This window comes from Mesoplodon bidens, assembly GCF_964165515.1.
Source record: "Mesoplodon bidens genome assembly, chromosome: 12".
Lineage (NCBI taxonomy): Eukaryota > Metazoa > Chordata > Mammalia > Artiodactyla > Ziphiidae > Mesoplodon > Mesoplodon bidens.
The window spans coordinates 61,865,046-61,888,739 of record NC_138168.1 but is presented as its reverse complement, the minus strand read 5'-3'; the positions used below and the strand labels follow the sequence as shown (position 1 = coordinate 61,888,739).

The 23,694-nt window shown below is 43.2% G+C and overlaps 1 protein-coding gene across 1 annotated transcript in view; it reads right to left on the bottom strand.

Annotated features, from left to right (window-relative positions):
• TMEM200A (transmembrane protein 200A) overlaps nt 1-23,051 on the bottom strand; it is a 78,677-nt gene extending 55,626 nt beyond the window's left edge. The window contains exon 1 of the mRNA XM_081251206.1: nt 22,538-23,051. The gene's annotated coding sequence lies outside the window, so the exon portion shown is untranslated. The remainder of the gene's footprint in view (nt 1-22,537) is intronic.
• Between the last annotated feature and the right edge of the window lie 643 nt (nt 23,052-23,694).

Sequence of the window (23,694 nt, the reverse complement as noted above, 5' to 3'; positions counted from 1 at the left end):
GCAGCTCAATAACAAAAAAACAAACAACCCAATCCAAAAATGGGCAGAAGACCTAAATAGACATTTCTCCACAGAAGATATACAGACTGCCAACAAACACATGAAAGGATGCTCAACATCTTTACTCATTAGAGAAATGCAAATCAAAACTACAATGAGTTATCATCTCACACCAGTCAGAATGGCCATCATCAAAAAATCTAGAAACAATAAATGCTGGAGAGGGTGTGGAAAAAAGGGAACACTCTTGCACTGCTGGTGGGAATGTGAATTGGTACAGCCGCTATGGAGAACGGTATGGAGGTTCCTTAAAAAACTACAAATAGAACTACCATATGACCCAGCAATCCCACTACTGGGCATATACCCTGAGGAAACCATAATTCAAAAAGAGACATGTACCAAAATGTTCATAGCAGCCCTATTTACAATAGCCCGGAGATGGAAACAACCTAAGTGTCCATCATCGGATGAATGGGTAAAGAAGATGTGGCACATATATACAATGGAATATTACTCAGCCATAAAAAGAAATGAAATTGAGCTATTTGTAATGAGGTGGATAGACCTAGAGTCTGTCATACAGAGTGAAGTAAGTCAGAAAGAGAAAGACAAATACTGTATGCTAACACATATATATGGAATTTAAGAAAAAAAATGTCATGAAGAACATAGGGGTAAGACAGGAATAAAGACACAGACCTACTAGAGAATGGACTTGAGGATATGGGGAGGGGGAAGGGTAAGCTGTGACAAAGTGAAAGAGCGGCATGGACATATATACACTACCAAACGTAAGGTAGATAGCTAGTGGGAAGCAGCCGCATAGCACAGGGAGATCAGCTCGGTGCTTTGTGACCGCCTGGAGGGGTGGGATAGGGAGGGTGGGAGGGAGACGCAAAAGGGAGGGGATATGGAAACATATGTATAACTGATTAAATTTGTTATAAAAAAATAAAAATTAAATAAAATAAAAAAAAATTAAAAAAAAAATGTTCCAAGGTCATACCTGCTGAGATTACATTTTTACTAGTTTCTTTTTTCTTCTTCTTTTTGGTTTTTTTTTTTTTTTTTTTTTTTTTTGGCTGTGGGGAGGTGGGAGAAAAAGTGTTTCAACACCAATGGCCTTGAGTAGCTTTTAAAGACCTATAGTTTCTTTTCTGCCTTAAAAGGGCGAAAAACTTTTCTATATTTTATATTTTTCCCAACGACTATACAGTTGCTGTATAAACCCAGATACATACACATGAGTGAAATAAAGAATGCAGGAAAATTCTAGATAATGTAAATGTAAGAGCCCTCTGCTCGCAAATATATTAACAATTTTCCTTAGAATATCTATATGATTTCAGAAAAACAGGAGTTTCTTTCTCAACTGAAGGATAATATTCTTAACTGTTCATTTTGCATTTCAAAGCATGACCAAAGGGCAAAAAGTCACCCCGAAAAACTCATCTGAAAATTCTTCTTATGGTTTATTTATAATAATGTGAGATTACATAGTGTTATGAGTTAGTTGAGGCTCAGACTATTAGAAAAGGTTTTCAAAAAGGAAAATGACAGGCAAGATGAGTGGTTGCAAGGTTATAGACCTCCTTTCATTCCAAGCAGAACATCATGTAGTTTTACAATTACAGAAGTGCAGAGAAATTAATTTTTCTTTTCGACAATGAGCTTCTAATTAAGGGCATTTTCTTTTGGGGATTTGGGTGGAGAGCAAAGACCTGGAGGAATGAGGGGCAATCCTGCTAAAGAACCTCCTCAACAGAATGATGTGCAAACTTTTTTACAGTGAGTGTTTCACCAGAGTAGCAGCCTATCTTTATTGTGCATTAAAGTATTTACTGGAGAAGCTTTGATTTGGCAAAATAAGACAACTGCTTTATATAATCAGGTTAACAAAAGAAATGGCCTGCCAAATCCCTGACAATGAACTGTTAGGAATTTAAAGGAACTTTGTTAGATCCCTGAAAGAATAAACAGATAATAAAAATAATCATAAAAAGCCTCCTTCCAGGTGACAATGTCCTCCAAGGCCCTGAAGTCATCCCACACTGTCGCTCATTCACCTCCAGGCACAGAGTCCCAGTAAGGAGCCCTGGTCCCCATCAGACCTTGCAGTAGCTTCAGGCTATTAGAAATTAAAAGTTTTATGATGTGGTCTCCATAACTGATAATTCCTCCAAAATGCATGCATGGAGCAAAATGTTAACAAAGAAAATCCCCTTTCTAGATAAAGACTTTTTTCTGACTACTTTCTTCCATATTTATATCCAAAAGATTGTATTAAATCTGACAGTCTTCCCGTGTTTCTCTCTACCACTGGATGAGATGCTAATAAAGATAAATCCTTTTACGAAAAGATAATAAATGTACTCCAAATGTTAACTGTTGTAATATTAGAAGAAAAGCAAAAATAATCCCAAAGTGTCTGACACTGTGAAGCTTCTAAGAGGAAAAAATTCCTTCAGAAAACTTTCGGGGATAGTTATCTGCCCCTTGACAAGTTAACAAGTGTGATCCGATCTTCACTTTAAATGTAAGCTTCATTAAAAAAATTCCAAAATATCCAATGATACATCTGAAAAACATGCTTTTCTTTCCCAAGATTGCAAAGAAATTGCAAAGGAAAGTTTTAAATATCACAAGAATCAATATTTCCTTTTTAATTAATTAAAAACTATAACTCAAAAACGTTGGTAGCAGACCACATTGCAGCCTTTAGAAAGGTGTGTTTATCAAAACTTCAGTACCATGACAAATGTTTATAATAAACCAAAAAATATTCATAAAGAATAAATTTACTTTTTATAAAGTACTGATAAAAACAACTTACAATGTTGAGAAAGTACTTAAGAAATGATTTCTTCTTTTTTCATATTATTTGAATATATTATTCCTCTAAAATTCTTTGGGTCCATTGGCCCTCAAAGTTTTAATATTTGTCAGAATTATTCAGAAAAATTTTAAAAGAGGATGATTATCCTCTGTACTCATAATGAAGACAGTATTCACCACTTTCTGATATTCATTTTTATCTCTATGCCAACCAAATGTGATTTCCTAAAACATTAAAAATTGAAACTGAAGACACTTATTGGGTTTTGAGCCTGACAGCTCATACTTTATTGATCAGTATTTTCAGAGAGACCGGGAAGTAATATCTAGATACACAGCTGAGTTATGAACTATGTTTGGGAAGCCGATTATTTGTCACTGCCAGGCATTCAAGTGTTTAACTTTCAGTTTTATTAAGATACCTTCATGGATGTTTCAAAAGATCAAAATGAAAAAGGCCAAGAAAAGGACTGGATTATCTATTGTCATTGAACACTCCCCATCTGGCTATGTTTTGGAATGCCAGGATGCCCAGACTTGCTGTCTCATACTGTTTCCACTTCGTGCCTCACACTGTGCCAGACCCTTTACTTACACGACCTTTTATAACCCAACCATGCTTCCAAGGAAGTCATGCTGTGCTAGGGAGAGTGAACTAGGCCTCAGAGAGGTTAAGTAATTTGACCAAGATCACATAGCTTTTAGGGTGTAAAGCTCGAATTCTCCAGTGATTTTCAAATGATCCCTGGCAATGGGACTCTTTTTTTCAAAAAAGAGAAGAAAGCTACTAAGTCTAGGGTAGCTCTTCCTCTGAACTAGTTAATACCTTTGGCTTGATAAGACCTGCCTGTCAACCAAGGTGACACTATCCCACCTGATGCTACTACAGGGGTTCATAAACCCCTCAGAGCTGCTGTTTTAATTCAACTGAATTTGACAATTCAAAAATTAGAGAGGAGTCTTAAACATAATAGAACACCACAACTGGACATAAAGAGCTCACACCATTCATCACGTAAGAGGGCTTGCTTCCGGTATGGAGTCCCTAGGGGGCCAGAGCAGGTGTCTAGAGGAGCCTGGTCACAGGAGAAACTTAATAGCAGGAACTTAGCAGACTTAGGAGCAGAAACTTGGCTGCTTGGTGCATCTACCTTGCCCCTGCCCCAAGAAGACAGAGAAAGAACCTTTCTCGGGGTGGGGAGGAGGTACTTCTTTTGTATTTTTTATTGAAGTATAGCTGATTTAAAATATTATATTAGTTTCAGAATTAGTTTCATTACAAGATAATGGCTATAACTCCCCATGCTATACAGTATATCCTGGTTGTTTATCTATGTTATGCATAGTAGTTAGTTTGTATCTCTTCATCCCATACCCCTACTGCTTGTGGGGCTGCTGCCTTTCTTGAGACCCCTGTCCACTGGTCTCCAAAAAGCTGAAGTGGTTCTATTTTTTGGTAACATTCCTGATGGTACCACCACCAATGGAAAAAAATAATTCCTCTTCCACTCTCCATTCAACTCTTTTTGTTGTCCTGAGGGAGGCATTAGGTCCACTTTCACTACTTATACACTTTAGTCTAGAACAGAGACAGAAGGTAGAGAAGTCACTCTTTGTGGATCAGGTTTAGCTGCTGGCATGAGCAAAGCATCTCAAAGGTGCAGGAAAGTGCAAACAACTCTCCCAGTAGAGGCAGGGGAAGATGCCACAGAAGAGGTGCAATCAAGGTGGGTCTAGAATGAAAAGGGCTTCCACCCTCCCCCCAGCACCCCAAGAAAGGATTTCATCTTAGGTAACAGGCAGAGATAACAGTTGTATCCCACAGACTGTGTGTGCAAAACAAAGGCATGGTGGTGGGAGCCAGTGGAGAAGAAGGCCAAGAAAAGGACTGGATTATCTACTGTCATTGAACACTCCCCCTCTGGCTATGTTCTGGAAGGACAGGACGCCCAGACTTGCTGCCTCATACTGTTTCCACTTCATGCCTCACACTGTGCCAGACCCTTTACTTACCTGACCTTTTATAACCCAACCATGCTTCCAAGGAAGTCATGCTGTCCCACGCTAGGGAGAGTGAACTAAGGCTCAGAGAAGTTAAGTAACTTGACCAAGATCACATTGCTTTTAGGGGGTAAAGCTCGAATTCTCCAGTGATTTTCAAATTATCCCTGGCAATGGGACTCTTTTTTTTCAAACAAAATCTCACTTAAGTCATAAATAGCCCAGATAATCAAAAGTTGACTCTATATTTAAAAAAATATCTTTGAAGGGGAACCTCTTCAGCCAGGTGATAGGGATTCTGGAATGAATGGAAGAGAAAATGCAGGTAAGAGACGGGATCCCACTCAGAGATGGTCCAGCAGGTCTGGGAACCAGCCTTTCAAAAGTTAACCTTTAATTAGCAATTCCTCAAATCTCATCGGCTAAACTATAGAACTAAAGGATAAGAACCGTATAAACCTTTCTGGTGCCTACACTTAAATTTTAAAATGGCACTCTGCCTCTTTCCACAGACTGCTTTTTATATGTGCACCTCGACAGAAAAAAAAAAAAAGGCTTTCTCCCACTCTGCAGGAATAATATCATGCTATAATGTGTGTCTGACATAGCACAAGGCAGCTTAGGGACTGTCACTCAATGTACTGCAGTTGTACAGAAAGATGGCTAACATTCTAAAAGACCTGCACTTGCAGAAAAGTTACTGGAGTCCCCAGCACAGTAATCCAGGGCTGACAGTTATTTCTCATTCATCTTCTGCACCAGACATAGTTATCCACAGGGAAGTCAACTTCCATGACTAGTTATAAAAGTTCCTCTCTGAACCGGAAAACGGCCCCACTTCTCTCCTCAAAGGTTATCTTCAGAAATGGTTCATGCAGAGGCACAGATGTGGGAAAAAAAATTGTTTTTTCGTTGGGAGCAAGCAAGAAGACGGATCATCAAATATACCCAGCAGTATCTGGCACTACTTCTTAGGACACGTTGCTGTGAAGGTCTTATGTAACTGATGCACACTTATGCCAGGACGGATAAAACCAGTGGTAAGCTCACCTTCTAAGCATTCAAATAACAAAAGAAAGGTGCCAAAGGAGGTCTGGAGGATTCCCATTGACACAGGGGACCCTGGGCAGCAAGGTGCAAACTCCCAAAGGACTCAAAGTCCAGGAGAGTTTTTTATTACATACTTTTCAATCATAACTTAAGAAAGTACTATGGACATAATAGCACTACTAAGTGTTTTGATAACTTCATACTATAAATAAGGTTATTCCTGAATCTTAAATAATCTTTTAATATGAAGAAAAATGTTAAAAAATGAAAAGACTACATTAGAAGATTAGAGAACATGTAAATGTAGTTAATCCCCTCTAATTTGACAATGTGCACACAAGGATGATTTTTATTTTTGCACATTAGTTTCATGTACTACTGGTGACTTTCCACTGTGTCTTTTCCTGTAGGAAAATACAAGAACAAGGATGTGATGCTCCCTCAGGGTCCACTGTCACACACAGAATGGGCTAAGCTAAGCTCCCAAGTGGGGAGGCTAAAGGCAACCTCAGATAACAGGTGTCTTTTCTCTTCAATTTTAATGAGCTAAAATGCAATTGTAATAAGAGCCAGGGTAATCCTCTGAGTCTTCTGCTAGCTATCCAAGCAACTCTCTTTTAAATTATATACTTTCCTTATAGTGTCCTGGAAAAGAAAATAGCTTTAAAATGCCTGTCACCTAGATAACATATGACCTAGTAAAGCTTTAAAATAAAGTTATAAAATAAATAAGTCCTGGGGAATGTAATGTACAACATGGTGACTATAGTTAATAATACTGTATTGTATATTCTAAAGTAGCTGAGAGCAGATCTCAAAAATTCTCATCACAAGAAAAAAAATTTGTAACTATGCGTTAATTTGATGGATGTTAATTTAAGTAGACTTATTGTGGTAAGCATTTCACAATACATACATATATTAAATCATTATGTTTTATACCTGAAACTAATATATTATACATCAATTATGTCTCAATTTTTAAAAAGTATATATGGGGACTCCCCTGGTAGTCCAGTGGTAAAGAATCCACCTTACAATGCAGGGGATGTGGATTTGATCCCTGGTCAGGGAACTAAGATCCCACATGCTGTGGGGCAACTAAGCCTGTGTGCCACAACTACGGAGATCATGCACCTCAACTAGAGAACCTGCCTGCTGCAAACTATAGAGCCCACGCGCTCTGGAACCCACATGCCACAACTACAAAGCCCACGTGCCCTGGAGCCTGTGTGCCACAACTAGAGAAGAGAAAAGCCCGTGCACCACAACTAGAGAGAAGCCCGCACGCTGCAACTAGAGAGAAACCTGCGTGCCGTGGTGAAAGGTCCTGCATGCCACAACGAAGATCCCGCATGCTGCAACTAAGACCCGATGCAGCCAAAAATAAATAAATAATAAATAAATCTTTAAAAAATAAATAAAATTTTAAAAATAAATTAAAAATTTTTTTAATTTAAATTAAAAATGTATATGCAAATGCTTTAAAAAGTTCAAAGACCTACCAAATTGGAAGGCAGCAGTGGAACTGATAGTAGGAATAGATGAGTAACCAGCATGATAATGAAAATGACCTTCAGATATGCTATTCTATCATGATTTTTTTGTGAAGGTATGATTCGTGCATTTATTCTGTTCTAATTTAGCATCAACAACTATGACATGGAATTCAAAAAAACATTTTCAGCAATTTCTAATCCCATTTCACCCAAAAGTTTATAGGTTAAACTACATCAGGGTTGCACTTGTAAGTTTAATTGGAGAAAGAAATTGAACCTAAATCTTCAGAAAGGGCTCAGGAAGGAGCAGGCGAACAAAGCTTTCTTGCTAATACCACGTACCTTTCATGAATGACATCACAGCCTTGGCTTTTCTCCTACCTCCAGGGCTGCTACTTCTCTGTATGTTTCTCTAACCACCTTTAAATGTGGAAATCCCCAAAGCATGCTCCTAAGTCACCTTCTTTGTTTGGTCTCTATTCTCGCCATGACTTTATTACCAACTACAAGCTAAGGACTCTCAAATGTATGTCTCCATTCTAACTTTATCATCTAAGCTCCACACCCATCTGTCCAAAAGCCTACTTGCCCTTTCCCCTGGGATATCTCACCTGCAACTCAAATGTAACATGTCCAAAACTGAACTCATGTACGGAACTTAGGAAAAGTCTTCCTCACCTATATGAATACTACCACCATCCATGCTCAAATCTTGGAGGATCTTGGACCACATTTTCCCACATGCTCTCAGTTACCAATGTCTGCTGGTTCTGCCTTCAAAACCTGTCTTTACTCTGCCCACTTCTCTTGAACATCACCGCCACCACCCGATCGAAGGCCCTGTTATCTCTTCCTTTATGCATTCTTGCTTCTTCCAACTCCTTCACCAGGAAACTCCTAGAATGATACCTAAATGCAAATCAGTTCATGTCATTCCTCTTTTTTTCAAAGCCTGCTCTTTGGATCCAGTATCAAACCCTTACCATTTCCCTCAGGGCACCGCATAATGGCTGGCCCAGCTTACAGCTTTTCCTTCCACCATCTCTCCCCTGCTCACTTTGACCAATACAGGGTTTGCTTTCTGTCCTTCAAAAACAACCTAACTCCTTCCTTCCTCAACCTCCCTGCTTGGGTTTTCCTTTCTGAAGCATCTTCTCCAGACAAGCTCCTCTCGTCTCTGGACCCATCTTACAAGACATTTCTCAGGGGAGCCTTCATTGACCCTCTGACTCACGACCCTCTCTCCTAGCAAACTGTGTATCTTCATGCCACGAATCACACTTATTTTTTATATATATATAAATTTTATTTATTTATTTATTTATTTATTTATGGTCGTGTTGGGTCTTCGTTGCTGCGCGCGGGCTTTCTCTGGTTGAGGCGAGTGGGGGCTACTCTTCGTTGCGGTGCGCGGGCTTCTCATTGCAGTGGCTTCTCTTGTTGTGGAGCATGGGCTCAAGGCACACAGGCCTCAGTAGTTGTGGCACACGGGCTCAGTAGTTGTGGCTCGTGGGCTCTAGAGCGCAGGCTCAGTAGTTGTGGCGCACATGCTTAGTTGCTCCGCGGCATGTGGGATCTTCCCAGACCAGGGCTTGAATCCATGTCCCCTGCATTGGCAGGCAGATTCTTAACCACTGCGCCACCAGCGAAGTCCCACACTTATTATTTATGATGTAATTTTTTGCCGCCATTACTAGAGCATAAGCTCCCTGTCCACCCTGTGAACACAGCTCGTTGTTCCCCCTGCACCACACGCAGTCAGTAACCAGAACACAGCAGTTGCTCCATGAGCATCTCTTGACCAAATGAATGCTGATATTTAAGGAGGTTTTCTGGGCATGCTCCAAGTCATTAACCCTGACAGTCCTGGTTCTTATAAGGTAGCTAATCTCAGTGGCCATGGCTCATGGGCTCAGCCGTTCCTTGGCATGTGAGATCTTCCCAGATCGGGGCACGAACCCATGTCCCCTGCATTGACAGGGGGACTCTCAACCACTGCGCCACCAGGGAAGCCCCTCTGGGTTATTCTTGCTTCAAAGTCTTTATCCGTGTCACTTTCATTCGATCACATCACTGCTGAGAATCCTGAACTGGAGTTCAGGCCCATCAAGTAGGGCCTACAGCTGATGAGGCAGAACACCTAGGCCTCCACTCGCTGCGTATTCCCTCCTGAGACTAGTTAAGGACCATGAGGACTGGGCCCAGCAAAGCCCCCACTGTGGGTTAGGACCCTGGCAGATGCCTCTTATGCTACTCAGAGAAAGTCCAAAGTTCCCTCGTGGCCCCAAGGCCCTCTATAAGCCCCTCCTCTGTTTTAATCACACGGGCCTCTTTGCTATTCAAACATTCCAAGCCAACTCCCACCTCTCCTGCTGCCTCCTCTGGCCTTTGCACTTCCTGCTCTCTGCCTGGCACTCTCCTCACCCCCAGACGTTCTAATGAGTCCTTCCCTCCCTTTCATTCAGATCTCTGCTCAAACATCAGACCTGATCACAGGGGCTTTCCGTGACTAGGCTACACTACCCCCATCCCAGCGCTCTCTGTCCCTGAGCTGTGCTTCATTCTTCATATTACTTGTCACAAGAAAGTATACATGTATTGTCTCTCTCCTGAGGAACTTCATTTTGTTTCCTGTTATAGATCTAGTGCCTAAATTAGTAGGTACTCAGAAAATATTTATTGAATGAGTGAATGGATAAAGCAATGAATAAGTGATGCTCTATTAACAACCGAAAAGACAGCAGGAGTATATGAAGGTCTGGAGGAGTTGTGCCCATGAGGACGTGGAGGGCGAGTTTAGGTCCCTAGACCCCAGAGCTGGTGAGCCAAGGGGGCAGGGTTCATGGGGTGGTGTGTTGGGGGAGGCAGGGGGATGTTGCCAGTCCCTGGGTCTCCTGCCAAATGAACACCAAGTCACTGGCAGCTGGGGAACCCCCAGGGTAATATCAGTAGAAATGAGAATCGGGACGCAGGTGGCCTTGTTGCTGAAATATGGATGGCACGTGCTGCCTTTTTTATCTTTGTCTTCTTTTTGTAATCTGTCTTTTAAAAAAAAACCTAACCAAATTCCACATTGAAGGCTTCTGCGAAATAATGCACAGTTTCACTCACTACCATCTCCCTTCCCCAAGCTTAGACTCAGGGAGACCCAAAGATCATCTTTCAAAACTCTCACCCTTGCTCTGAGTACGTACCAGATTGCTCTCTGGACTGTGAATTCCTCGCGAGAAGCCTGTTAACTTCCAGAACTGACCACAGTGGATGGCACTTGGCCCACTCCCCATAAATGTCTGATGACTCAATAAGTATATTTTGAACTCGGTCTCCCGGAAGACAATGAGCTTAACAAACATCACTAATTATATGCTATTATCATCTATGTTCCACTATGCCGGTGTTGGCAGAAGAGTTATGAATAGAGGTTGGTTCAACGATTGGGAGACTCATAAAATAAATAAGGAATTTCCACATGTGTTAAACAGAGTGTGATAAAACCAACTGTTGCTAATGAAACCTTTATCTAACATGTGGACTTTCCAGAGACTTCTACCTATACTGCATATAAGGAAGATAATTATAGCTGTGTATTAGATTTTTATTTTCAAGATTTCAATTTTTAATTTTGACTATAATTGAAAATTAGTATTCAGAGTACAGTTAACATTTTATCTAAATTTTTTTCTAAGAAATGATTTGGTCTTTTCACAAAAATACTCTGTCTTAAATGTGATTTTATATCGTAGGGTGATATTTTACTGACAGTATAAAAGATTCAATATAATTAATTCAGCAAACATTTACTGAATGCGTACAATACACAAGTCACTATGCTAGGCACAGTTAAAAAAAATAAGCTTTACATAAAAACTTCACAGTGGACTGATTAAGCTGTTTATATTTTATGGACAGAACTATACTTATATTAATATAAAATATTTGTAGTCACATTAAACAGCCTTTGAAGGTGGATATACTATTTATGGGATGCCTTCAGCCACATATTGATGTAGGGCACATCTTGAGCAGAACGACACAGGGAGTTTCTAATGCGAACGTTGCTTCCGTTCCCGGCTCCAACACCATCATCACAATATTGCTTAGCATTCTAAACCTCAACCACTCTTTTTAATAAATGACCTCAAACCTCATGCTCCAGAAGAAAAGCCTTCTAACGGCTTCCCAGTGCCCTGAAAATAAAGCCTACCTCCCCTCCCCAATATGCAAGGCTGGTCTTAGTTCAAATGACAAACCCAGAGAGGTCTTTCCTGACCTTCTGATCTACAGAACCCCAGGCACTCTGTTACATCAGGTTCCTTCATTTTCTCATAGGACTTTCTACTTCCTGAAACTGACTTGTCTTCCTCATTTAGGATGTACATTCCACCACAACCTTTCTTTTGATCTTTACCCTATCCCCAGCTCCTGGCACATAACATTTATTTATTTATTTATTTTAATTAATTAATTAATTTTTTGGCTGTGTTGGGTCTTTGTTGCTGTGCGCAGGCTTTCTCTAGTTGCAGCGAGCGGGGGGCTACTCTTCGTTGCAGTGTGCAGGCTTCTCATTGCGGTGGCTTCTCTTGTTGTGGAGCACGGGCTTCAGTAGATCTGGCACGTGGGCTCAGTAGTTGCGGCTCAAGGGCTTAGATGCTCTGCAGCATGTGGGATCTTCTCGGACCAGGGCTTGAACCCTGTCCCCTGCATTGGCAGGCGGATTCCCAACCACTGCACCACGAGGGAAGCTCCTGGCACATAACATTTGTTGAATCAATTATAAATGAATGAACTTCCTACAGAGCTTGCATTTACTACGTTATGCATGATGATATGAGAACTTTCATATGTTTCATCAGAGAGCAAATAATAAATGTATAGGTCATATTTTCCTACCTGGTTTTCTACACTATCATGGTGTAAGGCACACCTCACATTTGACAAAGTGGGTCATAAATATGATTCAAACAGCAACTACTGAATGAATCTCAGTAAATAATGATTTGGTGAACAAATGAATGAAAATAATTTTGCTCAAAATTATTGACTGAGATCCACAGAAGAAAATGGAGTCATAACACTGTAATAATATTCTCCAACTTTTAGAAGAAAACCATAAGTATTTTTATTGTAGTTGTGAATTATTTCTGCAGCAAAAGAGCAGTTGTGGAACAATTGAAACAGGCACTGAAAAACCACCTCAAATTGACTGCTATGGTAAAGTTCAATAGTTCCTTTGCAGTCTCAAGCAATGTTTTTGGGCAATAAACACCCCACAGAGGTCTGAATAAACTCCAAGTTCATCCTTCTTGTGGAATAAGGCAAGGTTTATCACTCTGAAAACTAGACACTTCGATATGGTTGGCTTGCCTTTGGGAAAGGGAGTAAAACCAGAAGTTTCCAAATTCAGGATCTTTGTTTGGCTTGTTTTAGGGGATCAGTGACTAAGAGAGCAGAGGACCTCGGGAAGGAGCTATCTCTCAGGTGTTCACATCCTACCTTAGGGCACAGCCGACCTCAAATTCTACCCATCAGCACTAACTGCTCCTGGGTCGCCTGCTGAGAACACAGCCCTGAACAAAACAGACCATGCTCCCTGGGTGACAGCCCCTTCAAACAGTGTAGGGACCACGAGCGTAACAGCTCCAAATGTTCCACAATTCCAGGACTGCGAGGACCTGACTGCCAAGCTACAGAGGTGGGGTTGGCAGAGCGTTTGCTCCAAAAAGTGGGGCCTTTGTCCAGGATCACCTTCACTCACAGGTTCTCCACACTAAGGTCTGAAGTGTGCCCTCACACGCTGTGCCTGCCCGTCATTGGCTTTAAAAAGTCATTCACAAGCTAATTTTCTCTCTGTCATGGGTCCCTATCTGAATATTCAGGACCACTTTGTGAGTAAATTTTTTTAAATCGAGTGGTTCATCACAACATTTGACCAACCTCCACTTTAAAAGAGAGGTTTTGGTACAAAGGAACAAAATCAGCAGTTGGCAGAACTGTTACTCATCTTGAAATGGTAGCTTTTCTCATTTAAGAAAAAAATAAATAAACCCCTAGTGCAGGCACGGTGAGGGGGGGATTCCCCTGCACTGTCAATCACAAGTTCACTTATTCTGAAAATCAGTCTGGCATTAAGTACCAAAGGTATTAAAATATTTATACTCTTTGACCCAGGAATTACTTTTCCATGGATCTTGCTTAAAGAAGTAACCTGAAATATGAACAAAGATTTCATCAAAATGCCAGTTATAAGACCAGTTATTTGGAAACAGCCTAACAGTCCAATCTTAAGGGAATAGTTAATAAATTATGGTAAATCATACAATCAAATATTATACAACATTAATAAAGCTTGCCGAGAAGCTGGAAAATATTTAGGACACAAGGTTAAGCAAACAGAGCACATTGTAATATGTTATTAACTATGGAAAAACTTCATTAAATATAAAGGGGAAGAAAAATGCCAGACTGTTATGGGTGCTTTTGGGTCATGGGATTATAGGCAAATTTTCTCCTTGATTTTTTTTATAGTTACTGTCTTTTCCAAAGTTTTCATTAGAAGCATGTATTGCTTTTATTAGAAATAATAACACCCCTTCAGAAATGCTGTCTACTGTATCAAAAATACTTGCACATGTATGTTCTCATACTTGCACTGAGCTGATCTGATACGTGCTTTGCCAAGTGAGCCAAAAATGCATGCCTCTTCTATACCAAGATCAGCTTAGAGAGAGGACTGAGAATCTTTGGATTCATACTGCATTTCAGCCCAAAGATGCTGATTCTCAAAACTGCAAACATACCTTAGCAGCTGCCAACCTATCAGCACCTCTGTGATTAGCTCACTGTTTGTAAAAGAGCCTACTCTTTCCAGCATCACTTTCATCCCAGGAGCCCCTATTCTTCTTTACCTATTCTCATATCTCTACCAGCTTTATTTCAAGGCATCATAGTCACTGACTTGCATGCAGTCCTCTCATTAGATTATGAGATTCTTGAGATCCTTGTCATCCTGACCTCCCCAGAATCTAACAGGGTACCTGGTAAACAGTGGGAACTTAATAAATGCTATTAAATAAAATTTTACAAAATAGGAAGAAAATCACCTCAATAACTTCAAGAGAAGAATTCACTAACAGGATCATATTGTAATGGGAATCTCGGTTGGTGCATGAAATCAGGTACACTTTGGAATATCATTTGCAGTTTATGAAAGGGCACAGTAGACCTGATATCTGGAAGCTGGCCCTGAGGTCCTCCTGTTGGATGGAAATGATTTCACAGAGCATCCGCACCAGACAAGGCCACTCTGTGACCGTGGTGAATCAGGACAGAAAGAAGACCACTGTTTAATCCTATCTGAACACAAACAAAAACACAAATATCATCCAACCCCCCAAATGACCCATATTCCCCTAATCTGGCTAATGAGTATTTGCTGCATCTTTGCCAATTATAATGTCAGCCTCTCTAGTCTTGCTCCTTCTGGATAAGACTTAATTAAGATACAAACTCATAGCATTATCCCTGCTTCAATGCAGAGAAAAGTCCTGCTTCTTCTTTTTTTTTTTTTTTTTTGCGGTACGCGGCCCTCTCACTGTTGTGGCCTCTCCCGTTGCGGAGCACAGGCTCCGGACGCGCAGGCTCAGTGGCCATGGCTCACGGGCTCAGCCGCTCCGCGGCATGTGGGATCTTCCCGGACCAGGGCGCGAACCCGTGTCCCCTGCATCGGCAGGCGGACTCTCAACCACTGCGCCACCAGGGAAGCCCAGTCCTGCTTCTTTAAAGCCTCTCCCAAATCACTTACAAGACCAAATCCTATAATCACGCATTTCTAACACCTTTTTAATGCGACACCCCATGTTTTCCTGTGGTGTACCTGTTCCCTCACTGTAACAAGTAGCAAACCCAACCTGTTCAACTACAAGTCATTTCCCAGTGGTCTCTGGCTCATTGAGAAGTTTAGTCATCCTACCTGGAATACGCTTGTCTCTTCTTTCTGCCCATATATACTTATCAGAACTCCTAGAAGCTTCCCCTGATCAGCCTTCCAGGTTTCAGATGGTTCCACTCCTTTTAGTTTCCATAACATCTATGTTCATCTGCTACTATTAAGTCTGTATTTCATAATACTGGCTAACACTGTGATCCTGATGGCTCTCTGAAAGATCCTGCCAACTCTGAAATCATATTATTCCATCGTGCTGCTTTAAAAGTTTACGCATGGTTGCCTTCCCTCCCCAAATAGGCTATGAATTCTCAAAACTATGTTTCAAATATTTCTTTTCACTTACCTTTTCATTCCCCTTCTTCTTATCATATGTACACACAGTTCATTGCACACAGTGAACATCTACATCCAGTCATAAATTTACACAGAGACCCATTTGACCTTGCATTTGTTGGGGAATCATATATCACTCATATTTCATCAGTAAATAGTTTCATTTAGAGCATCTTCACGTATAGACCTTTATAGCTGGAGTGTATTCCACATACCTGTTACATTCAGTATGTGCTAATGCTTTTCCTCTCTCTCCAACTCTCTCCATATATGTATCTATTTCTTATTTATCATATTTCTGGGAAAAGTACCTTTGTGTATAAAGGTAAATTCAGGCCATGGCGGCTGGCAGAGGTCCCTTCTCTTCAACTGAAGTCAGTGACTAAAATTAAGTCCTCCAAACATCTGACTTGCTGACGTATCTATCCTGCATGATGATAGCGATCCTGCACTGAGGGGGAAAAACCTACTAGGTTATTAAGTTTTCTGCCAAAGCCGGATATAGTCCTGCTGGACAACACTGTTCCGGTGACCTGCTCTCAGCTCACATTAAGCTGTCTAAACGTTCACTCACGATCTCCCTTCCCAACCATACACCCCTGCTGACGTCCCCATGTCTATGGCCCAGACTTGAAATTGACCTTGCCCTGCCTGGACCAGGATGACTCCCTGAAGATCCAGGATGAGGTGGAGATACAGATATATCCTGGTTTCCGTGACAGCTCCTTCATTTTCCAGTCTGGCTCCAGGAACTCAGGCAAGTAATTGAACTTCTCTAAGCCTTCATTTCCTTGCTCAAAAAAAAAAAAAAAAATCAAAGCCGAACTATATCTCCTCCCAGGAGTCTCATGAAGACTCGGTGAGATTATGTATCTAAGGCACATGGCAGATGCTCTACAAATGTTAGCTCATTTTTCCCCTTAATAGTGCCTGACAACTAATAGAACTCTATCTCCCGCTAAGGAGTCACCCATGCCATATTCTTATTGGCTTACACCACGAAGGATATTTAAAGCAGGGCAGATGGCAGACTTCCTGTTCTCAGATCAACAGTCAAGCTCTAGTTCTACTGATCTGCCCACCTATTCAACTTCCTGGTGCTGTTCCCACTCACTCTCCTCCCTGTGCCCAAACCCCAAACCAGGAACCTACGCCCGTTCTATTCTCACTGTGTCTCTCTTGTCCAGTTTGCCGCTGAGCATGAGCGCTCTACATCTTCACCTGATAGCCTCTATTCCATCCCCTCTGTCTGACCTGGACTTCTGGCACTCTGGTTGCCTACGGGGAGGCCCAATATGGGGCCCATCCTTCAATTTGGCCTGGTACACTAGATTCTGACCTTGACCTTGAGAGGTGGTGTTGCATAGTTTAAGCACAGGCTTTTGTTGCAGACTGCCAGGGTTTGAATCCCAGGTCTACCACTTAATGACCACATAACCTTGAGCAACTTATTTACCTCCCTAACTTTCCGCTTTCTCACAGTAGAGGGCTTTTATGAGATTTCAATAACATAATGAATGTAAAGCATTTAACATGGGACTTGGCATACTAGGTAGGTCTTTAATAAATGTCAGTGCTACACATATAAAGGTTTTGCCCCTAGGACACGTGGTGGCCACAGGCCTCCTTTCGATACAGTCCAGTTGCTATGAACCTACCTACAACACACAGCCTCTTCACCTACTGGCCCAGCCTACCTTCCTGGTTTGGTTCCGCTTGATCTGTTTCATCCAACCAATGTTTTTGTCAACACAGGTGCTCCTTCATCCTCACCAGACGTTGATAATGTTGCTCACACATGCCAATATTCTAATTTGGGACCTATTACCTTAGGCGTCCTAAGTGGTAACCCTAATCTGTGCCTGCTGCATCCCCCTGCCCATTTCCCACAAACTCAATAAACTTGTACAAACAATAGTTCTGTGTTCATCACTTTACTTCCTTGTTCAAACTGTCACTGTGTCCCTGGGTCTCTAATCTCATAATGCCCAAAGTAGGGGTCTCTAATCAAATGATCCCTAGAAGACCAGGGCTTCTGGAAATAAAATCCCTAGGCTGGAAATAAGGCACAGGGGTACTTGCTAAAAGCACATGGACATGGATAAATGGTGGGCTCCTCGTTCAATAATATTCTGGGTCCTCTTGGCAAAGTCTAGACATGGAGGGAATTATTTCATCACCTAGCTTTGCCTTGGCTGGGAGGAAGATCCCACTTCTGGAATTTGCATGGCCGTGGTCACCTGAGTTGCTTCCACGTGCAAACTTCACATCGTTGTGCAAGTGGCTGTCTCAAAATGGAGGGGGCAATTCTCCGCAATAATAGACATGTTGCTTTTGATTGGCAGCCTCATTGTCTTGGGAGATCTATATGATCTTAACAGAAGATCATGTCAATCACGGTGCCTCTACCAGTCTCCGTCTCCCCATCCCACCACTAGCATCACATATATACAGTGTTGGGCACATGATCCAGTCCAAGACTATCACAGTAGCACTCTGTGCTGGACACAGAGACTGATTCAGTGACCTCCATAACAGGGCCAACCATAGCTCTTTCAGGAGATTTCTATAAATGGGACCTGGAAGAGAGAAGACCTCTCTTTCCTATGGATCAAAAGCCCAAGGATGCAGGTTTGGAATTACCAATGGTCAGCTTTCTTAGCATGTAGAAAGAGGCCTCAGAATGAAGCTGATTCAGAAAGAAGAGAAGCTGATAAATGGGGAGAGACAGAAAGAACCTTAACAAAGTCATGTGAGGCTCTGGGTTCCAGCCACGACTGGAGCAAAGTCCACGTTTGGACTTTCCAGTCACATGAGCCTATAAATCTACTTTTTCCACCTAACGCAGTTAAATGTAGGTCCCTAGAGTGTATAACCAGATGAATCCTGATCAGCTCCCTTCCACAGGAACACAGGGGGAGGGGGAGGGGACTTGACCCCCTTTCGTGCACTGTAGTGCACTTGACACCCCTTTAGTGCTTGGAGCAGAGTGACAAGGACACTGTAGGAAGGAATGCACAGATCCACATAATCACACTTTGCTCACATTCCCATGAATTTTGTGTAATTTCACCTCTGCTGACAGTTTCCAAAGCACAATTTGCTATTGGAATATATCCCATTAATTAACAGTACAATGGTCCAAGAATCCCCACCTTTATATGAGAATTTCCTTTTCCCAATTGTACTCAAAACTCTTGGAAAAGTCTTATCAATGACTGTAATAATCAAATCACCAGAACTCCTGCTGGGGATGGGGAGGGAGATGAGATCAGGAGGAAGCCCAGAACAGGAGTAATCAAACTGAAGATTAACAATCAGAATTCCAGATGTGTCAGGTCTTGATCTCACAATTGGAGATTCTTATCTTCTAGAATGTAACCTAAATTTTTACTCAGAGATTTGAAACTCCACTAAAATCTGATGCCACCCTTATATCTCTCTCCCGTTTATACAAGGTTTCTAAAGTGTGTTCTAGCTTTTCCTGTTTCTACAGAAAGGCAATGGAGTGTACTGGTGCAAACGTGCTTTGAGAAATTAGTCCTGGTTTCATCACCTTTCTGCTTGAATAAACTCTTGTGGTTGTAATGAAAATCAATTGGCATTATGTGTGAAAATTCATCGAAAACCATCAAGTACTAAGTGAATGTTGCTATTTATTACTTTGTTATGTATTTTAAACTCATATAATCAATGATGGGCCAGATGCCCCAGGTCAGATCTCCTTGACCTTCAATTATCATGGTCATTATTCTTTCCCTGTGTCCAGCACAGCCTGTCTCCTCCAGCCAGTCTTCCCCCAACCCAAACTCTACTCACCCACCCCACCACCAGCCACACCTCATCCTGATTTCTCCTCATCAAGCAGCATTTTAAAAAGAGGATGAAAAGATCACAGTCCAAAGTCCTTGGTCTGTTGATGAAAGCAGAGAGGCTCAGAAAAGCCTAGAAACATACCCAGGGCCACATCATTAGTGTCTCAGCCAGGACAACAACTTGGGTTTTCCAGCTCCCCATCCAGTGTCCTTGGAAATCCACCATCCTTCTCCCCAGTGTGAACCAGTCCCCTGATGCTCAAGGACAGGTGCTCAGCGATCTATGGCACATTCTCCAGTCCCCTCCCCGCCAGCCTGTAAGCTCCCATGGGAGAGGCTACTTTGCTGTCCTTCAGCAAGCCTGGCACCATAACAAGTGTTCACCCATGTTTTCTGAATGCTTGGGAACATATCAGACCTTAGCAGACAAAACATATCTTAAGTCCTGAAATGAATACACTTGATAAAACTGCAAATCACATCTTCCGTCATAAAATGAGGGGTCCATCTCACTGCAGATTTGTTTTTTCCATCTCTACACAAGTTCTTTTTGCGAATGTGTTCTGCTTGACCGAACTCCCCATGCAGTCTCCCATTTAGGGAGAGCAAAACTAAATGAAATTTATTTTAAAACTGCCTCCTCTTTTAGACTGTACATTCTATTGATAAGTAATATGCATTACCATGAAGACTATTTTATCTTCTACTAATTTTGTTTAAGAAATGTAAAAAGTGACATCTGCTTTTATTTTTGTTCTTATCTATTTTCCTAAATTAAAATGAATTTCTTTTCCTTTATGCTAAGAATTATCATGGGAATAAGAGAATTTAAACAAACCGTTCAAATCCACTCCCCCTGTATGTCAGTAGTTATCTTTCTCTGTCCAATGAGCTGTTGTCAAAATTCTGGAACTACAGAAGTCCAAGTACAGCGATCTAACTCTGGGAAGATTCAAAAGCTTTACTAATAATTCCTCCAAGTTGGAATACAAGTGCAGCCTTCATTCTTTTTTTTTTTTTTTTTCTTTTTGCGGTACGCGGGCCTCTCACTGTTGTGGCCTCTCCCGTTGCAGAGCACAGGCTCCGGACACGCAGGCTCAGCGGCCATAGCTCACGGGCCCAGCCACTCCGCGGCATGTGGGATCCTCCCGGACCGGGGCACGAACACGTGTCCCTTGCATCGGCAGGCGGACTCTCAACCACTGCACCACCAGGGAAGCCCATTCTTTACAATGATCTTTCCTGAAGAATCCATTCTGCTTATGGGTGCCTTTGGAATACTTCATGTGTTTCTCTGGACCTGCCTCAGAAGCAGCAAGTAAACCTCTATGTGCCAGCTGCCTGGAAATTGCATACAGAAGCTCCCCACACAAGTCTCTTTCACTGAAAGATTCCCCAGCCTAGGATCCAAAGCTAATTATAACCAGGGTTACAAATTATACCTAAATCATCTCACAATTATGAGCTCTGTAGTAGGACTTCATTAGAGAAAATCATTCTAACCCTTCAGTATATATATTTTGAGTAAAAAATATCTTGTAACATTACTTTACTAAAGCATTTAACTATAGTTTCTACTTAATAGCAGCATTACTTTCTGTTAAGAAGAATGCCTATTCTTCTCTTAAGCTGTTTGAAAAGCATGAAACTAAAGCAGATGCTTCTGTATGGGGAAAAAGTAGTGGAAAAATAAAGTGAGATTTGAGAAGTTTTGAAATTTAGCCTACTTTTTCCAAAATGGTAATATATTCTAGTATCAGTAGCCAAATAACAAACTTGAAGGTCTTTTTTTTTTTTTTTTTTTTTTTGCGGTACGTGGGCCTCTCACTGTTGTGGCCTCTCCCGTTGCGGAGCACAGGCTCCGGATGCACAGGCTCAGTGGCCATGGCTCACGGGCCCAACTGCTCCGCGGCATATGGGATCCTCCCGGACCGGGGCACGAACCCGTATCCCCTGCATCGGCAGGCGGACTCTCAACCACTGCGCCACCAGGGAGGCCCTTGAAGGTCATTTTATAAGTGTTTCCATAATGCAAGACATGACAAACCAGCAAAGTAAATAGCTTTCATAGGAGCTGGTAATCATTTATTCATAAAGCACTACAGAAAGTGTATCTCAGAACTCGGTTTGACAGCAAAACCTAAGAGTTCAATATTCTTACTGACAAATAAGAATAGTTGTTGATTCTTGAAATGTTTTCTGTATATACAGTTGTCCACAAGTACTTCTGAAGGTCTTTAGAAGAAAAATCCGGGTAAGAGACACTTTAGCCCAACATACTTAGTCCAACACCAGACTAAGGTGTACTTGGTCTGACTTCAATGAGTAAATTACATAAATGTGAAGCATCTGACTATCTGGCATTACCAATGCCTGAAACTGGTACTGAAATAGTGAACTGTTCTTATTACAAATATCACCTCACACACACATACACATACTTCTCAGTCGAAATCTAGCGGCAGTAAATACACACAGAGAGCTTGTACCTACAAAATGTGAAATGCTGGCTTGGGCAATTAATTATAGCAAAAGAATGATTAATGGAGAAAATCTTTCAAACCCTCAGCCCCTTCTCTTAAGGACAGACTCCATTGGGAGAAGAATAGTGCTGAACTTGGCAAACAATTGCTTCGCGTCTCCATTTCGCCTACGAAGATACTACCACATACAGATATTGCTTTAGGAAACCCTGACCACACTTTGCTCTCGCCAAGGACTACTATAAATTATGCTGTGGACATCTTTACAGAGAATGCTGAGTCTCTGGAACGGAGACAAAGGAGGGTGTAGCTTGGAGAAACCCAGCCAGGCGCTCCAAGGCTCCGGGTTCTGGGAGGCTGCCCCGCACGGCTCCTCTTGCGCTCTGAGGACTGGGGAGTCCGGAACTGACGGCGGGCTTGGTTTATTTCGCAAACTTCAGGAGACAGTGTTTACCCTAGCTCCGGGGTCCCAAGCGGGGCGGGGGAGGAGGAATAAAGCAGCGCCCCGTCTCAGCTGCACTGACTGCCCACCCACCTCCCCACCGCCGGCAGCACCCTTTCCTTCCCCCTCACCTGTCCTGAGCTCGGGGCCTCGGGGGTCCGGTTGCCTGTCGCGGCTGTCACTCCCGGAGCTGGTGCGATGTCGGGCGCCTCCAGAGCCGAGCGAAGGAGGCGGCGGGGTCAGGGGCGTCAGCAGGAAGCTCGGCAGCCGCGGGCAGCCGCGGTCTCGCTCCCCATCCCGGCGGGGCTCGGGCAGCGGGCGCGGCGCTGCCAAGGCAGGCGGATGAGTCAGGCGAGGGGGCGGGCGGTGAGGTGTGCGGGCCGGCGGAGGGGAGTGGCGGCGGCGGCCTCTGGGCGGGGGGCGCGTCGCTGTCTGTGCCCGCCGTGGGTCGCCGGGACGCCGGACGCAGCCGTAGGGCGCACGGAGTCCGAGCGCTCCCTCCCTCGGAGGTCACCCGGCGCGGTGCGCCGGGCAGGGGACAGGGAATCGCTGTTCAGTCGTCGCCGCCGCCGCGCAAGAAAGACAAAAGGGACCGGGGGCTGGGAAGGGAAAAGTTTTCTGCTCGGCTCCTGAAAGATGCCCACCGAACCTCACGCCCCAAGCGCCGAAGAGGAGGCTGGGGACGGGGTGCAGGGGCCCGGGCGGGCTACCAGGAGCGTGGCCACGCGATCGCGACCTGATGCACTCCAAGCTCCCGCCGTCCACGACCCGTGGGAACTCCCCCGGCCCGGCCACCCCCAATCTCGCCGCCAGCCTCCTCCTCGAGGATGCAGACAAAATGCAATCCTCTCCCTCCAGGACCCCCAGCCCCCAAGACCCGTGCCGCGGCCGCAAAGTTGCCCTTCCAGAACAGGGAATCACCGCAGACAAAAACCTATCTTTGAGAACAAAATACCCGCTTCCAGGAGCTCTTCTCCGGGCTGGAAGGCCAGAGGGTGGAAACGGACACTCCCACCCTTGGGGCGAGCCTCTCGCTGGAACCCCAGGTCTCGGAGCCGGTGTCCCGCCAGCCCCCGGAGGAGTGGAGAAGACCCGGCTGATTCCCGGTTTTCCTGGAGCAGGCGCTGCAGGACCCTGGCTCCACGCCCCTCGGACTCTTTCTTATCAGACGCCGCCTGGGCGGGTCGGGGTCCCCCTGGCGGGCTGCGCGGGCGCTGCGCAAGCGGAGCCAAACCCCGCGCGGAGCGGACACCGCGAACGTCCGCTATCTACACCGCTCTGGAGCGCC